The sequence below is a fragment of the Enhydra lutris genome, unplaced genomic scaffold (genome assembly GCF_002288905.1).
Source record: "Enhydra lutris kenyoni isolate GAN:26980312 unplaced genomic scaffold, ASM228890v2 scaffoldscaffold93, whole genome shotgun sequence".
Taxonomy (NCBI): domain Eukaryota; kingdom Metazoa; phylum Chordata; class Mammalia; order Carnivora; family Mustelidae; genus Enhydra; species Enhydra lutris.
This window is the reverse complement of record NW_019154177.1, coordinates 974,253-993,359: the sequence shown is the minus strand read 5'-3', so window position 1 is coordinate 993,359 and position 19,107 is coordinate 974,253. Positions and strand designations below refer to the sequence as shown.

The 19,107-nt window shown below is 47.1% G+C and overlaps 2 non-coding genes across 2 annotated transcripts; one reads left to right on the top strand and one right to left on the bottom strand.

Annotated features, from left to right (window-relative positions):
- Positions 1 to 5,507: 5,507 nt before the first annotated feature.
- TRNAA-AGC lies at positions 5,508 to 5,579 on the bottom strand. Its single transcript has one exon. It is a non-coding gene; the product is annotated as a tRNA-Ala (tRNA).
- A 9,757-nt stretch (positions 5,580 to 15,336) lies between these two features.
- On the top strand, positions 15,337 to 15,409 carry TRNAR-CCG. The gene has a single exon. It is a non-coding gene; the product is annotated as a tRNA-Arg (tRNA).
- The last annotated feature ends 3,698 nt before the right edge of the window (positions 15,410 to 19,107 follow it).

Sequence of the window (19,107 nt, the reverse complement as noted above, 5' to 3'; positions counted from 1 at the left end):
ATCTGTGCGGTTATGAGAAACAAAATAATGATATAGGTAAGAGAATTTGATAATATGGAGGACAGAACTCCAAGGGTCTCGTTCTCTGGGTCTGAGCCTCTACGTCTCTGGGCCTTTACTGGAAATCGGGAATGAGCTGGAAATAATTTGATTGAGGAAGAGCAAGTCATTGATTGCATATACTGTACTTGGCTCTGTACAGCTGTTTCAACCAAAAAATGAAAAAAGTCCATGGATGACCAAAATGTTGTTGCCTTTGTTTGCTGGTAAACCACTATACAGAGATTCTTTTTTAAAATAATTTTTAGGGGCGCCTGGATGGCTCAGTGGGTTAAGCCGCTGCCTTTGGCTCAGGTCATGGTCTCAGTGTCCTGGGATCGAGCCCCGCGTTGGGCTCTCTGCTCAGCAGGGAGCCTGCTTCCTCCTCTCTCTCTGCCTGCCTCTCTGCCTGCTTGTGATCTCTCTCTGTCAAATAAATAAATAAAATCTTAAAAAAAATAATTTTTAAAAGGTTTATTTATTTATTAGAGATAGAGCACAAGTGGGGGGAGATGCAGAGGGACAGGGAGGAGCAGACCCCATGCTGAGCAGGGAGCCCAGTGCAGGACTCCACGCAGGACTGGATCCTAGGACCCTGGCTGGGATCATGACCCGAGCCACAGGCAGACACTCAAAGGCCTGAGCCACCCAGGCACCCTGAAATTTTATTCTGATTTAAAAACCCATCCGGTCCTCTGTAGGCTAGTGGCCTGAAGCATGGTTTAAAGCAGATAACCGCTTTAGTAAACTAGGTTCGCTCAGTAGAACAGGTGACTCTCAATCTCGGGGTCATGAGCTCCACCCCCATGTTGGGCACAGAGACTACTTAAAAAATAATACAAACACAGTCATCTGAAGGGACACAAGCACCCCAATGTTTACAGCAGCAATGTCCACAAGAGCCAAAATATGAGAAGAGCTCAGCTGTTCGTCGACAGATGAATGGTGAAAGAAGATGTAGTGTATGTGTAAGACAGTGGGTATTCCTCAGCCACGAAAAAGAATGAACTCCTGCCATTAGAAGGATGCAGATGGAACTCAGGGTATTATGCTAAGTGCAGTAAGTTAATCAGAGAAAGACAACTACCACCGACTTCAGTCATATGTGGGATTTCAGAAACAAAACAGATGAACTTAGGGGAAGAGAAGGAAAAATAAAATAAGATGAAAACAGAGAGGGAGACAAACCATAAGATACACTGACCTCTAGAAAACAAACTGAGGGTTGCTGGAGGGGTGGGGGTGGGGGGATGGGGTAACAGGGTGCTGGGCATTAAGGAGGGCATGGGATGTAATGAGCACTGGGTGTCCTATGCAACTGATGAATCACTAAATTCTGCCCCTGAAATTAGTTAAGACAGTGTATGTTAACTAAACTGAATTTTAAAAAATAAAGAATTTTAAAAATTAAAAATTAAAAATCTTCAACCAACCAACCAACCACCCCAGAACACTAGGTTCCTCTCCCTTCACTGTCCCAGAGACCAAAGCAGTCACCCTCCCTTGGAGCTGGCTGCTTGCCTTAGGCAGGTGCACTCGCTCCCCTCAGCAGCTGTCCCCTGGGCCGTAGGACCTGGCAGGGCATGGAGTGTATGTAGATGGTGTACATGGTGGGTCTCCCCAAGGAAAGCCTCACATACGTTGGACATACCCTCCCGTTCAGAGGAGAGGAGGGGGAAAACAATGACACAGAGAAAAATCTTCTGATTCACCGGTTTTTGTGAGCTATGAAAAGACATGGATCATATGAGCAAGAACATACAGAAGTAGAAGTTCTAGAATACAATCCTGTTAGGACCCGCGCTGGGGGGGCTGCTGCCTGCGGTGCCTGCCACGCTTGTCAGAGGCAAAAGGTCTAGTGAGGTCAGGCATGAGTATGTTTTTGAACCGGTGAAGGAGATGGACGTGACCAGAATTCTCTGCTAATATGAGTCTACTAATGAGCCTCATTGTCTCTGTCAGAGAAAGGGGGAATATGTGCCACCTACTGACTGACAGTGCCGGGAACAACCGTGATGCATCGATGGTTCATAGCTTTAAAAATCCAAGGTATACTTTTGTGTTGTAACTTCCTTAAATTCAGTAAAGGAAGCTACCTACCCCTTTGCCAACATCTACTCTGATGGTGGGACTGATGGTTCTACGGTGAGCAGGAGAACCTGCTGAAAGTTGAAGGGTTAACATCTACACCCAGAGTACACGTCACTTCGGACTGATTCTGAAATGCCACGGTATGGGGACGAGATTTTTTTTAAATTGACATATAGCTGACACATGGTATTACGTGAGTTTCAGGTGGACAAGAGATTCTCTATACATTACGATTCTGTTCACCACAGTGGGAACACAGAGATTTTTAACTGTCTTGGGAACCAAAATTAAAAATTAGAGGGGTACCTGGGGGGTTCCATTGCTGAGAGTCTGACTCTTAGCTCAGCTCAGGTCCTGATTCAGGGTCATGAGTTCAAGCCTTGTGTTGGGGTCCATGCTGGGCGCGGAGCCTACTTTAAAAAGTTGGAAAATGTTAATGATTTATTAGAGGGAAATCAACATCTGAAAAAAGGTCAATAGGGATATTGAAGCCTATCCTAAAATTAGACCTTTTGAAGCTGAAGAAAATACCCTAGACACCTGTTCTCGGTGTTGGAAAAACCGTGTCTCCATGTGACTGAGAATCCAGAAGGACATAGTCACAAACAACAGTCTACTAGGACAGAGTTACTGGCCCTCTCAAAACTGTCATGCACAGCAAATGACCTTAGTGTTGTTCCCAACATGGCCATTTGGTGGCGCCCACAACGTTCTCCAGACCGTTCCTAAGGGCAAGGACAAGTGCTTCCAAACTTTTCAGTTCTTCTGAGGAAAAGTTTACAAAACCAGGAAGTTGTTTGGGTGGCTGAGTCTTTTCTATTTCAGTTTAACATAATCCCTCCCCACCGAAACAAAACTAAAGCTCTGATAAAATTCTTAAGATTCTCCCACTGAAACATATAACTGAGAAACATACAAAAACTGAGAAAGCAGCCAAATTAAATTTATGTTTTTTTTAAACCAACATTTTCCACTTTTCAGAAGAGCTTTTTTTATCCTAAAACTCTACCTTTAGACCCAGTGAAAGAGAAACTGAAGCATGTTAAGAGTTTATTTGAGCAAAAACTGATTCAGATCGGCTAGGGTCATGCTGCCCCCCGCCCCCAAGGCTGGGGGACAGGCTGGACACAAAACCCACAGAAACAAAGAAAGGCAGTTATTCGAGTGTCTAGAATGCCTCATTGGCTGTGACTGGTTGTCCTTGTTTCTGCTTCCCAACCTCGAACATATACAGGCTTCCTTTTTAATCTTATACTGGCATTAGAGCCCCTTCTGTCTATCGGCCTCTGTGTTTAATTGATTTACGAGTCCTAACATAATACAAGCTATGCCCCCAAATCCTCACACACCCTTGCCATAGAACTTCGTTAGAGGACTCTGTGAAGTTCAGACTGATTTCCTCCTCTGACAGATTCTACCCTGTTACTGAGGGAGTTCAGGACATGCTACCCCAAAAGATGGCACTTAGGCATATTAAATATTTCAAGCTGAAAGAATCCAAGGAAACAGTAAAAGCAGAAAGGTCACTCTGACCTCCCCTACTGCCCTACTTCCCTGAAACAGGTGGTAAAAGGTGACCTGTGAGAGATGCCCTCCCTGTGATGGAAAGGAACATCCTTACTTTCAAAGACAAAGGGATGTCAAGAAGATTCCTAACAAACAAACCTTGCTGAGTTCCCCCAATTTACTATAATCGCTTCATACTCGCTAACCAATTTATTTTTTGCAGTTACCTCATACTGCTTAACCTCTCATATTCCTCAATTTATCATTTTTACAGTTTATTTATTTGTATTTATAATAATTTATTTTATAACTTATTTTATTTTTACAATTTATTTCAATTTATTACAATTTATTTATTTACAATTTATTGCAATTGACCTCATGCTCCTTAACCTATTACAGCCCCCCGTGACTGCCCACACTGCATCCAACCAGGTCTGTTTCTCTGGGGCTTCATTTCCTGGGGAAGGCTCTCATGTCATGGTGTCATGTAGAACTTCTATTAAATAAATGTCTATTGTTTTGTCCTGTTAATCTGTCTCTATCATTTTAATGTTAGACCCAGCCAGGGACCCTGGGAGGGTGGAGGGAATCTTTTTCCTCCCTTACAAAACCTTCTGATTTTGTGAGTACTGTCACCATCTAATGGCAAGTATACAGTCCTGTATCCAGCAAGTGCAAGATCTCTTTCCAAAAGAGACACTGCCAGACATACACATACATAAGTCAGGAAACTGGGTATATTAGGAAAGACAGCCGGTGAGGTTAACCTTAGAACTATGTTGGAAAGTTATAGTTAAACACAAATATTCCCTTAAACTCTGGAGTGTCCACTCGGTGCCATGCTTACCTGCGGGTAACAGGTGCTTATGGCCTGGTCCTCCTATGCATATGGAGTCCACACTGGATTTTCCCAGGCCTCCAGAATTCTCCACCGAAACAGCCCCATCATCCCTCCTTCCAGGGCGTGCACAGGCCTCTTTCCGAAGCCATCCTTGTGAGGGTAGCCCATGCCATTAGCATGCATGCTCCCAGGCCGGGCAGCTGGCCCTGGACTGGCTCTTTGCCAAGGGTGTGTTTGAAGCTTGGGAGTGTGTCTTGGGATGTTCACAAAGGCCGGTGCGAAGCCTTACAAAGTGTGGGATGGCGTCAGGAGTGGTAAGGAAAGGGAACGGGGCTCTGTCTTTATTTTCTGATTCCTCTCCCTAATTTATGTTTCAAAATGAGCCAAGCAGGTGCTTCTTCAAGTCGGGTAAGAAGGATCTAATTTATTTAACACAATAAGGAACCTTTATCTCCATCCGGAGCTTACTGTATGCTTTAAAAGTTCCTGTAATTACAGTCAGGAACAGCGGGTCAAAGAACGGCCCCAGACGCACAACAGCAGAGGGAGGGGGTGGGGAAGGACGGGGAGAGGGGAAGGGGCCCAGTCCCGGGAGGGGCGAGGCGGGAGGGAGGGCACCGGGGCGGAAAGCGAGGCCGGCTTAGGAGAATGCCCCGTGCACGGCTTCCCTGCTTCTGCTTTTACCTTTTCCCCTTTCTGAGCGCCTTGTTCTTCGGTGGTACTGCGAGACGGAACCTCGGGGACGCGCTGCTTACTAGGTGCGGCGCGTGTTCTCGGGGCTGGGAATCCGGAGAGAGCAGGTGCCCGCAGACCTGGCAACGGGGAGGGGGGGGGGGCGCTGCCCGGGGGGGGGGGGCTGCCCGGGCCTGGAACAGAGCCGCGTGCCTTCTCCTCGTTTTCCGTGCACCTTCGAAGAACTGCAAGGGAACGAAAGGAGGGAAGAAGCGAGCAGCAGACACAACTTAACAAATGATGAGGCGACGGGGGCGGGGGGCAAAAATTGCAGCAAAGACACTGATCTCAAAACTGGAGGTGCCGGGGATTGAACCCGGGGCCTCGTGCATGCTAAGCACGCGCTCTACCACTGAGCTACACCCCCTTGCGCTCAGAAGAGGCTCGGGAGCGCCGTTATGTCTCCTCTCGGCCGATGGCGGCTCGCGACGCTGGGGTCACTCCTGAGCTTCCCAGCCTAGACTCCGGCGTGCTGCCGGCCGGTCCACGACGGTCCCCGGCCGGTCCGCAGACCTCACTCCGGTCGCCACCTGCCGGGGACGTGAGGCCAGGGAGGCGGCCTCGGTGCGGGAATGGGCGGCCGGAGGGCGGAGGAGCGGAAGTGCGGCGGGGCCGGAGCGGCCGCGCGTGTAGCACCCGAGGGGGACGCACCTGCCGCGGCGAGTGGCGGACGGCGGGAGCCCGGTGCCCGGGCTCGGAGACCCCCAGGCGAGGCGGCTCGTGCAGCGCCCTCTCGCGGCCGGAGCCCGCACCGACGGCCGAGAGCGCGGAAGGGGGCGCCTCCCACGAAGTCTGGGTCTGCAAAACCCGCTGGCCCCGGCCGCCCGCTGACCCCGGGGGCGGCACCCCCCGCAGGGCGCCTGGGGCAGCTGCACGAGTCCCCGGGGACGACAAGCCAACCGGGACAGGCTCGAAAAGGCTCTTGACCTCCTGCGTAGCTCACGGCTCCGGAGCGCAGAGGGGGAGCCTACACCGCCAGGAGCTGTCCCACGACCACGTTCTGTTTCGAGCGGCTCAGACGCAGGAGAGGCTTCTCTGCACACCAGGGCACACTTTATCAAGCTCGCGCTCTTGCACGCACGCTGCACACCAGGGCACACTTTGTTTATCAAGCACGCGCTCTTGCACTCTTGCTCGCAGGCTGCACACCAGGGCACACTTTATCAAGCACGCACTCTTGCCATATGCTTGCGAATGCCCTCCCCTCCCTTCGCAGTCCCTAGGCCTCAACCTCGGAAGACCTGCTCCCTTCCCGCCCCTGCGCTGGAAGCCTGTCACCACTCGAGGCTGTCCTGAGCAGGGAAGCCAGCCTGCGGCCGTCGGGCAGCGGTGCCGGGTGTGCAAGGGGGCTACGGACGGCCGGGCCTGCACCGCGGGGACAGCGCGCACAAACAGCGGCTGGGCGCTCGCTTGCCCTTTGGGCGCTTAGTTGGGAATCTTGGGCAGAGACAGACAGTGTAGACAAATGCATATGCTTTACAAGATTCTCCAAAAAAAAAAAAAACAAAAACCGAAGCTTCTGAATGTAGACATCTACGCGTGTTTTACTTACAGGAGCCAAGGTTCAGGTTCCCTCCATGGGTGTGCAAACTTTCTCCTCCGAGGGTAAAGCTGTCACCCGCTGGCCGGCCCTGGAGGGTCTCCTCGAGTTTGCCGGGGCCTCTTCTGCTACTCACACGGAGCCGGGGCTGAAAACGATCTGAAGAGCAGGATGGGGAGAGACGGGGAGAGCCGGAACTGACTGTCATAGGATGGCAGAGCCAATTGTTCAACGTTTTGTTAATCAAGGCGGGGGTGGGGTGGGGGATGTCTCTCCTGCTCTGGCGGAGGCCGCTTGGTGGGTGGTACCTGTGGGTGGTCCCATGCAACCAGGCTCCAGGCCTAAACCAGCAGAGGCTGCAGGGATGGAAGGGTGGGACCTTTGGAACAGGACTCAGAACGTGAGTAAACAGGATTTAGAGCCCGCTCAAACTAGTAAGCTGGGAGCAGTCCAGCTGCTGCTTAATAATTTGGCTTTATTTGTAGTCAGTGGGATGGGACCCAGAAGATGAGCATGAGTTTGGTTTTGGACAAGAATTTTTAGACACGTCTGGAACAGCTTCTGGAAATGTCTGATAACCATGGCTCTGGAAGTCCGCAGAGACCTTGGATGTAGGGATTTTGATTTTTGTCTGCGGGCCGAACAGAGCGTCTACGAAAATAGCTGTGACTTGTTGCTCTTGCAGGGCTGAATCATAAAGACTTTTCTTTTCAAGATTGTGCTTATTTGAGAGGGAGGGAGAGCAAGCATGAGAGGAGGGAGGAGTAGAGTGGGAGGGAGAAGCAGACTCCTCACTGAGTAGGGGGCCTGAGGACCCTGGGACCGTGAGCTGAGCCTAAGTCAAGAGTTGGTGGCTTAACCAGCTGAGGCAGCAGGGGCCCCATAAGAACATTTCTTAACCAGTCCTCCAAGTTCTTTCTCCTCTACTCTCCTAATGAGCAGGCTGACTTGGAAACCATGTGTTGAAGATGGTGAGCCACACACAGAAAGGAGCTGGGTCCTCGACCTGTTGACTGAAGGAACACCCCCCCCCATTGATCAGGACCCCCATTCTCTACTGTGTGTGTACAAGAAATACATTTCCTTTCTGCTTAGGGGGTTGTTTGGTTTCATGCTGTTAGATGGATCCAATTAGTTCACCTTTAATCTATAAATCATAGCCCTTGATTCTAGGAACGTATTTTAAAATATTTCTTTGATAATTTTTTTGCTGTTGTTGTTGTCCTTTCTTTTTCTTTTCTTCTGTCTTCTCATTTTCTTCCTTCTCTTGTTTAGAATTCCTGTTGGTTGTTGAACTACCTGGAGTCATCTCTGAATTTCTTCACTTCCCATTTCTGTGTCTTTTTGTTGTACTGTACAAGAAATTTCCTCAGCTTCAGAGAGCCAACCCCACGTGGAACTTGCTCATGGAAAGCTTCTTGCAAAGGCCCAAGGAGGAAAACAGGAGCTCATGATTCTACCCTCCCTGTCCTTCCTCCACTCTGGCTCCATGTCGGGGGAAGAGAAAGGGGAATCCTTAGAAATCCCATCCAGACAGGTAGAAATTCTTATTTTTGACTTGATTTATTTTGACTCTTTCTGCATTTGTGAAAGTATTTAGCAAGTAAAAGGTACTGAGGGAATTCGGATTATTCTGTAATTCTTACAAATAACTTCTCTATTATTTCCTTCTTCTTACATAAGCACTTGTTTAAATCACTTTCCAAACCCAGGTTGGAGCCACTCCTGCCAGGAGGTGCCACGTCCGCAGACCTAGACTTAGGTGAGTTCCACGTCCCTGTGGATGACCTGCTTGGCCAGACCTGCAGAATGTCCAGTCATTCCCCAAATGCCAGGCCAGCTCCGGGCCTTCTCACTCCAAACAAGGTTGATGTAGCCCAGCGGATCAGCAATTTTTTTTCTCTTCCTTGTTCTTTTTCTTTATACTTTAAAGCTTCCTGCCTTTTATTCCCATTTTGAAGTTCTCTGAAAGGAGAATGTTAGTTTCATGAAATGTAAAAGGTTGTTTGGATCACCTAAATGGTTTTCTTTTACCATTCTTTAAACACCAGAAGAGCAAGGATTAGCCACCATCCTGGATTCTGCAAGAGGACTTGGAGCTCCCAGCCTGCAGGCTCCCATGATCTTCCCATCACACTTCCTTCCCCAGCCATGGTTCTTTTTTACTCTCTCTTCCCGGGATGCTGTGGAAGCGTGGAAATGCAGTCCATACTAGAAAAAGCTTCAGGGATGCCTGGGTGGCTCTGTGGGGGTAAGCATCTAACCCTTGGTTTCATCTCAGGTCATGATCTCAGGGTCGTGAGATTGAGCCCCACGAGCCCCAGGTCCAGGGCTCCCCACTCAGGGCAGTTTCTTTGGGATTCTCTCTCCCTCTCCCCTGATTTCTCTCAAAAAATAAATCTTAAAAACAAAGCAAAACAACCTTCAAGTATTTCCCAAATGTAACAACAGTTTGAAAAATATGATTGGCATTACAATCAGTTGTGAAGCCAAAAAACCCCAAAAAACAAAAAACAAAAACAAAAAACACCTTTTCTAAACTATATTAAAAAATAATTTAGGGGCGCCTGGGTGGCTCAGTGGGTGAAGCCTCTGCCTTTGGCTCAGGTCATGATCTCAGGGTCCTGGGATCAAGTCCTGCATCGGGCTCTCTGCTCAGCAGGGAGCCTGCTTCCCTCTCTCTCTGCCTGCCTCTCTGTCTACTTGTGATCTCTCTCTGTCAAATAAATAAATAAAATCTTTAAAAAATAATTTAACCCTGTTAGAAGACTGAATTATCTATTTTCTCTATAGAAAATAATGCTACAAAACTGTTATTATATGAAAAGTAATAGAAAATAATGCAGCTAAATAATGGAGAAGAAACATAGAGGTATATTAATTCTAATGTTTGTAGAATTCATGAACTTTTTTAAAATTTATAATTTGTTTCCATTTGTTTTCTTATTCTAAATAAATATTTACTTTCATAGCTAATTTTGTATTCACAGTTTTGTGGTTTTTTTCCTTAAAGATGGCACCCCAATACTATATAAGTTTTGGATTCCATAAGACATGGATCTCCCCTGCCACTGGATTTTTAAAATCACCCATGTTTACCCCAATCATTATGATGTTGCAGCAAAACATTATGATTGATATTGACATACCAAGAAGGGTGAGGTCCAGTGCTGGGATAGCCAAATGCTGAGGTGTTGGGCTTGAACTCTACTGGGGCTCCCCCTGCAAGCTTGAGTCTTGTGCACAACAGCTTTGGTTTCTAGTCCAGCCTGCTGCTAAGAGTTATTTGTGGCCAGGATACCTCTAATTGTGTTGGAAAAGACAATATTAGTACCATTAGTAGCATGCGCCTTCCTTGTGACCAGTACTGCTTAGCAAGATATGGACATGCGGCCAACTTGAATCACAGCATTCTGACCTCAGTCTTGACTTTCTTTTCTTGCTAGAGAAGAACATTCTCAAAGTTGAGGTACTCCAACTTGAAATAACTTCTTATTGGACAATTCTGTAATCAAAAAAAAAAAAAGAAAGAAAAGAAAAGAACTCTGAAATTATTGGTTTTCAGGGAACTTGAGCTGCTCCTAATTATCCCCAACTCATTCCATCAATAGCTCTCCAGTGCCTTATCCGAACAGCTTTAAATTTTGCGTAGAACCGAAAACTTATTCAGGATATAGTAACAATTTTCAGAAATCCTCGAGCAGCTGGTTAAAGAAAAGCAACGTAGTCACCTAAAATGATGATGGGCTTTGAAATAACATTATGTACATTTCTAATAGCATTTAAACTGTTTTGCAGTATATTTTTAAAAATTAAGTTTTCCTCATAGGGGAAGGGAAGGAAAAATAAAATAAGATGAAAATAGAGAGGGAGTCAAACCATAAGAGACTCTAAACTCTAGGAAACAAAGTTAGGGCTGCTGGAGGGGAGGGGTGGGAGGGATGGAGTAACTGGGTGATGGACATTAAGGAGGGCACCTGTGATGAGCGCTGGGTGTTGTATGCAACTTGTGAATCACTAACCTCACCCCTGAAACCAATAATATGCTATACGTTAACTAAATTGAACTTAAATAATTTATAAGATTTTATTTATTTATTTGTTTGACAGACAGAGAGCAGAAGCAGGCAGAGTGGCAGGCAGAGGGAGAGAGAGAAGCAGGCTTCCCGCTGAGCAAGGAGCCTGATGCAGAACTCCATCCCAGGACCCTGGGATCATGACCTGAGCGGAAGGCTGCCGCTTAACCGACTAAGTCACCCAGGCGCCCTACTAAAGAATTTAAAAAATAATAATAATTTTTCCAGTTCACTTAAGCTACCTTGTATAAACTTGACTCCAAAACTTTCCAAAGTGGAATGTAAAGGAAACAAAGACTAATCTTATTCATGTGTATTGTTACAAAAATGATGAATAAAATGTTAGCATTGTTAAAATGAACATCATATTGAACCACTATTTTTCCAGGAACCTGAGAATGATTTATCATCAGGAAAAAAAATTCATTATTAAGATGAATTTATAGCCTGAAGGAGAAAAAAATGAAATGATCTCAGTAGGAGTCAAAATTTCCAAAAAATTTGGAAAAATTCGAACTCCAAATTGGTGCAGCTACTATGGAAAACAGTTTGGAGAATCCTCAAAAAATTAAAAACAGAGCTACCACATGATCCAGATATTCCACTTCTGGGTATTTATCCAAAGAAAGCAAAACCACGAATCTGTAAAGCTATCTGCACCCCGTGTTTACTGCAGCACGACTTCCGATAGCCAGGATATGAGAAGAAAGCCGATGTGCCTATTGATGGATGAATGGATAAAGAAAATGTGGTCCAGCCAAAAAGAGAAGGAAATCCTGCCATTTGTGAGAACATGGATGGACCCTGAGGCCTTTATGCGAAGTGGAATAAATCAGACAGTGAAACACAAATACCGTTATGATCTCATTTATATGTAGAACCTAAAACAAAACAAAACAACCCAAAACTCTCTTCCATACAGAGAACAGATCAGTGGTTGCCAGAGTGGGGGCAAAATGGGTGAAGGGAATAAAAAGGTACAAACTTCCAGTTATCAGGCAAATAAGTCCCGGGGATGTCATGTTTAGCATGGGGTCTAAAAAGGAAAAGAATTAAAAAATCAGACACTTTCCCAGGCAGACTGGGGAAGCTTGTTTCTATGCTGCCACCATATTCTAAAACTAAAAAGTGAGTGTTTTCTTAAGAGAATCAGATCGTCCATATGAATCCAAAGCCAGCACCATATTTAAGGAATAGTGTGGTCAGTCTAGTGTAACCACATTCAAGAACAATGAAGGGAAGAAAGAAAAAGTACAAAATTGGGTTAGGGGACATGTAATGATGTCAAGATAGAAACCCAAGAGAATCCACTACAGAGTTTAGACTCCGGAAGTTCAACATGGTAGGACGAGCACTGGGTGATACACTCAACTAATGAATTACTGAGCACTATATCAAAAACTGATGATGTACTAAACCTTGGCTAATTGAGTGTAAATTTAAAAATAATTTTTTTTAAGTTCAATGCTATCTCCTCTGGACTGTGGCCACCTGTTTCTAAAGAGTGCTACTTAATTGTCATGCAAAACTTATTCCCAACTTGGATCTGCAACCCACCTTCAAATTTCTAAATTTGTTTGCTAGGGGGCATTAAGATTCTTTCCATCTGTATTTTCACACTTTGGCCAAAAGATTATTAATAAAATCACAAACTCTAGCATGTTTTTTGTCTTAGAATTATGAGTCAAATGGTTTTGTTTCTGCCTTTTGGGCCATCACAGAACTGGCAGGTCTACATAGTTTGCTGAGCTGTATGTCCGTCCCTCTCCCTGTCCCCTACCCTCTCTATTCCCCCCATCATCCCTTCAGAGAAAAGCCCCCAGATTTGGAACCTCAGGTTTCTGTTTCAATGGAAAACAGAATTCCCCTGCATCCCTAAGGTCAGAGGGGCATGTCCTGGTCAACAAAAATCCAGAAACTGGGACTGCAGATGAGAAGGAAGACAGCTATAGGTGTAAATGTTATGATGTCAGAATGTTTTCCCTCCCCACCCCCACTCCTTTACATCTCCTTGTTCCCTCTCTGAAGGAAATCTCTAAGATTTCAGCCCTAAAGTTACTTTTAAGACAGTGCAAATATGGGGCACCTGGGTGGCTCAGTGGGTTAAGCCTCTGCCTTCAGCTCGGGTCATGGTCTCGGGGTCATGGTCTCGGGGTCATGGTCTCGGGGTCATGGTCTCCGGGTCATGGTCTCCGGGTCTTGGTCTCAGGGTCCTGGGATCGAGCCCTGCATCGGGCTCTCTGCTTGGCAGGAAGTCTGCTTCTCCCTCTCTCTATGCCTGCCTCTCTGCCAACTTGTGATCTCTCTGTCAAATAAATAAATAAAATCCTTTTTAAAAAAAGTGCAATATGTTGATTTCTCATTGTGAGTGGAGGAAGGGAAATTTGTTACTCAGGCCAAGGAGGGGAAGGGGAGAGAGACAGAGAGAAGTTAGTTAGGGTCCAAGAGATTTCGAGAGACCGTGTGAAGCTTTTTTTCAGTGAGGTTTGCGGCAAGTGGACCATTACTTGGGTAGCTGACAACTGAGTGGGGATTCATCTTCTCTGTCCACCCAGCCCTCCCCAGGACTCGGGCACCTTTCCCTGATCAATGCTAGAAAGATCACTTCATGCAAAGAATCCACATAATGTTCTCAACGACTGAAATAGTTCGGCCGCCCAGCATTACAACCGAGATTTGATGTTCCACGGCTAGAGCTTACTTTTCACTGAAATCATTTTCTCCTGGCCCTATTCCAAAAGCAATTGACTGAGGAACTCCACTCCTTGCAGAAATAATATTTTAGCGTGACCATGCTTGGTGAACAGGAATAGTATCTCTTTCACCTTTTACCCAACGGATACCCTGCGGTTCAGGGCACTGCCCCCCAAAATAGCAGAATTGGGAGGGTCACTCTGACCCTCCTCCCACCCCTGAATTCGGTCATAAAACCATCAAGTGAGAGGCCCCTTCCCTATACTGAGAAGAAAGGAGGGTCCTTACCTGCAGAAAACAAAGGGAAATCAGGAAGAACCCTACAAACAGGCCTTGCTAAGCACAGTCCGTTCCCTACACCTACCTCGTGCTTTTTGACCTCTGCGATGTGTCTCCTCACTCTTCATCGAACCCAGCATAGAAATACTCAGACTGAACCGTTCCCTGGGGTCTTCATTTCCTCTAAAGCCTCCCACCTCACCCAAAACTTACACTAACAAAACTGGATGCTTTCTTCCTGATAATCTTTTCTGGACACAGCCAGAGATCCAAAGAGGGTCACTCTTTCCTCCCTGACACGACCTTCCTAAGATGAACTGGGGTATTTTTGTCTCCGTCCCTGCTGGGCAGCGGCTTCTATAACCCACGCGTCACCACGCCAGGCCCTGGGTTCCTCGGGGACACCCTCCGCGCCGTCGCGCGTCTGTTCGCTGTGCCCGGACCCCGGGCCTCCACAGCCGGCATCCAAAGACGCTGGCTTTGCCTTAATCCCCAGGGAACGCACTGCTGGGGAAAACTGGGAGATACGGGAGACGTCGGCAGGAGAGACCCTCTCCGTGGGAGAGTGGGAGAGGGGAGGGGAGAACTTTGCTTTGACTTGGGTTTGCTTCAAGAACTCGTCATTTCCAAGGGACCCAAACCATCGAGTCCACGGACAGACGGGGGCTACTGCTTGACTCCCAGGGTTGGGCGATTCACAGCCGCGACCGCCCCCCTCCCCCGCTCCAAACCCCTGCTGCTCTGTGCACTAACCCGAGACGAGGCAGGGCACACCGCCGCGTTGACGGCAGGGACGCTCCTGGTCCCCAGAGCTCACAGCACCCTCCAGGCCTCCAGGCCCCGGGCAGGTGGCAACGTTAGCCCCGCGTACCTGCGCCACTTCTCCAAGCATCAGTCAACGCCTCGGAGGTGCTCCCCTCTGGCAGCCGGCCTCCCCTTCCTGACGCGGAGCTGTGCGTCCTCGCGGGCTCCGCGGGGTCTGTGGCTCGACTGTGCGTCCTCGCCGGCTCCAGGCTCGACTGTGTGTCCTCGCGGGCTCGGGGTCTGTGGCTCGACTGTGCGTCCTCGCTGGCTCCGAGGCTCAGTAGTGCGTCCTCGCGGGCTCCGGGCTCGACTGTGCGTCCTCGCGGGCTCCTCGGGCTTCGAGGCTCAGTTGTGCGTCCTCGGAGGCTCCGGTTCGACTGTGCGTCCTCGCGGGCTCCAGACTCAACTGTGCGTCCTCGCGGGCTCCGCGGGCTTCGAAGCTCGGTTGTGCGTCCTCTCAGGCTCTGGGCTCCACTCTGCGTCCTCGCGGGCTCCAGACTCGACTGTGCGTCCTCGGGGGCTCCGCGGGGTGTGTGGCTCCGCTGTGCGTCCTCGCGGGCTCCGGGCTCGACTGTGCGTCCTGGAGGGCTCCGCGGCTCGGCTGTCGGTGGAGCTAACCTCCAACGAGGAGCTCTGGAGGAGCAGCATCCCCCGCGCGGGTCGCGGAAGGACGCCTTCCCACGGCGCCACATACTCTTGGTGCCCAGCGGAGAAGAACCCCTTCGCCGGCTGGCCGCGTGGCCTAATGGATAAGGCGTCTGATTCCGGATCAGAAGATTGAGGGTTCGAGTCCCTTCGTGGTCGCTGTTTTCCTCCGGCGCGAGTAAGGCGGGCACAACACCTCCAGTCCTCTGGGCAACCTTTTCCTTCTCATTTAACAGGCGCACTCGGGCTGTTCACTGTGCGACACTTGCTTCACCAACGCACAGGGCACAAGTAGCAGGTGTGCCCTCAAGGCTCTTACTTTCTAATAGACCCGACAGAGGACATCAAGGAAACCAACACAACGACTAAAACGCGTCGCAAGTCCTAGGAAGGAGATAAGCAATGGGGGAGATCAAGAATAAGGAGTGGTCTTAGGGCAGCGTGTTCCTGGCAGAAGGAAAAACTGCTAACTCGTGGACAACGTGGAGACGCCTGCTCTTCCCAAAGCTCGTATCACTGAACTTTTCTGAGCGGGAGGAAGGGGGTAGGGTTCACTTAAAAAAAAAAAAATCAGTGAAAAGGGGGTAAGGATGGGTTGAATTTCTAGGAACAAGATCCCTGACTAGGTCCCTGTGACTGTGCCTTTGCACATGGTTTGAAATCGGTGTTCTCCAGACTTTCATTAGGTACCATAAATACAACACTAACTCCCAAGCAGTGATCTCAGAGAGAAGCCTAAATACAGAAGCCACCAAAGGCTCTTACCCTACACTTAACTGTCCTCCCCAGCAGCTACTATTAGTTTAGTCATCATGGGTTCAGTCTTACCAAGAGTGCAAATGCCATGAATGGATCTGAACAACAGGGAGGTTCCTCAAAAAATTAAAAATAGTACCATTTTAAAAATGACCCAGTAGGGCGCCTGGGTGGCTCAGTGGGTTAAGCCGCTGCCTTCGACTCAGGTCATGATCTCAGGGTCCTGGAATCGATTCCCGCATCGGGCTCTCTGCTCAGCAGGGAGCCTGCTTCCCTCCCTCCCTCTCTCTGCCTGCCTCTCTGTCTACTTGTGATCTCTGTCTGTCAAATAAATAAATAAATAAATATCTTTAAAAAAAATGACCCAGTAATTCCACTTCTGGGTATGTATCCAGAAGAAATGAAAGCAGTGTCTCAAAGATATATTTGCACACCCATGTTCATAGCAACAGTATTCAGAATAGTCAAGAGGGGAAAGAAACCCAGATGTCGTTGGAAGGATAAATGGATAAACCAAATGTGGTACACACATACAATGGAATATTACTTTGTCTTAAAAAGGAAGGAAATCCTGTCACATGCTACACATGGATAAACCCTGAGCTTGCTATGTGAAGTGAAATAAGCCCGTCACAGAAACACAAGTACTGTATGATTCCTCTTATTCAAAGTTTCCAAACTAGTCCAATTTGAAACAATATAGAATGGTGGTTACCATTCTGTGGGGAAAAGGAGAATGGGGAATCTTTTAATGGGTATCTGGTGTCAATTTTGCAAGATAAAGAGTTCTGGTGATCTATTCCACAATATGAATATATGAAACACTACTTACCACACTTAAAAATGATTAAAATGGAAAATTTTATGGGTTTTTTTTAAAGATTTTTATTTATTTATTTGACAGAGAGAGATCACAAGTAGACAGAGAGGCAGGCAGAGAGAGAGAGAGAGAGAGGGAAGCAGGCTCCTTGCTGAGCAGAGAGCCCGATGCGGGACTCGATCCCAAGACCCTGAGATCATGACCTGAGCCGAAGGCAGCGGCTTAACCCACTGAGCCACCCAGGCGCCCCAATTTTATGGGTTTTTAAATCACAACTACAAATACACATATACATTTTTTTAAAAAATCATTTGGGGGCACCTGGGTGGCTCAGTGGGTTAAGCCGCTGCCTTCGGCTCAGGTCATGATCTCAGGGTCCTGGGATCCAGCCCCATGTCGGGCTCTGCCCAGCAGGGAGCCTGCTTCTTCCTCTCTCTCTGCCTGCCTCTCTGCCTACTTGTGATCTCTCTCTGTCAAATAAATAAATAAAATCTTAAAAAAAATCATTTGGTCACAAACATACGGATTTGTTTCTGAACTCTCGGTTTTTTAATGAAGTTTTCAAATTTTAATTCCAGTATATTCCAGCAGTGTTGTATGAGTTTCCGGTGTACAGTGTAATGATCCAACAATTCCATACATTACTCAGTGCTCACCGTGATAAGGGTACTCTTAATCCCCATTACCTATTTCCTCCATCCCTCCCCTCTGGTTTGTTCTCTATAGTTAAGAGTCTATTTCTTGGTTTCTCTTTATCTCCCCTTTGTTCATTTCTTTTGTTTCTTAAATTCCATGTAAGTGAAATCATAATTCTCTTTCTCTGATTGACATATTTTGCTTAGCATTATACTCTCTAGAGCCAGTCTTATTGTTGCAAATGGCAAGATTTCGTTGTTTCTGATGACTGAGTGATATTCCATTGTATATATGTACCACGTCTTCTCCATTCATTCATTCGTCAATGGACATCTGGGCTCTTTCCATAATTTGGCTGTTGTAGATAATGCTGCAACAAACACAGGGTGCATATATACCTTTAAATTAGTGTTTTTGTATTTGGGGGGCAAATACCCAGTAGTGTGATTGTTGGGTCATAGGGTAGATCTATTTTTAATGTCTTGAGGAACCTCCACACTGTTTTCCAGAGCGGCTGCATCAGTTTGCGATCCCACCAACAGTGCATGAGGGTTCCTTTCCCTGCACATCCTCGCCAACACTTGTGCTTTCTTGAGCTGTTGGTTTAAGCCGTACTGACAGGTGTGAGGTGACATCTCATTGCAGTTTTGAGTTGCATTTTCCTGATGATGAGTGATGCTCTCTAAGCCATCTACATGTCTTCTCTGGAGAATGTTCAGGTCTTCTGCCCTTTTTAAATTGGATTATTTGTTTTCTGGTGGACTCCCAGTTCTTTTTTTTTTTTTTTTTTAAGATTTTATTTATTTTTCTGACAGACAGAGATCACAAGCAGGCAGAGAGAGAGAGAGAGGAGGAAGCAGGCTCCCCACTGAGCAGAGAGCCTGATGCGGGGCTCAATCCCCAGGGCCCTGGGATCATGACCTGAGTGGAAGGTAGAGGCTTTAACCCACTGAGCCACCCAGGCTCCCCATGGACTCCCAGTTCTATCCTACTGGTCTGTCCGTCCTTCTGTCAGTACCACACAGCTTTGGTTACTGTAGCTTTCACGAAGCTCTGAAATTAGGAAGTGTGACTCTCCACCTTTGTTCTTCTCTTTCAAGATTGCTTCAGCGATTCATATTGGAATTTAATATGAACTGGACGAATGGCTTTTTCTTCTCTGCCAAAAAAAAAAAAAAGGTTGTTGGACTCTTGATGGGGATTGTATTGATCTGTAGACCACTTTGGGTAGTACTAACACCTTAACAATATCTATCTTCCTATTTAGAAACATGGGATGTCCTTTCTGGGTCCTCTTTAATTTCTTTCAGGCACGTTTGATAGATTTCAGTGAACAAGTCCTTTGCCTCCTTAGCTGAATTCATTCCCAGGTATTTTATGCTTATGCTATTGTAATTGGGATTGCTTTCTTGATTTTTTTGTGGATTGCTGTTCATTGCTGGTAGATAGAAACGGAACTGATTTATGTGATTGTCTTGTACGTGCAGCTTTGCTGGGTTCATTGTTAGCATTATACAAAAGACCTATGGGTTCTTTGGGATCATATACCTCTGTGAATAGAGACAGTATTATTATTTCCTTTCCAACTCAGGTGTCTTGGATTGCTTTTTCTTGTCTCCTTCTCTGGTTGGAACATTCAGTACAA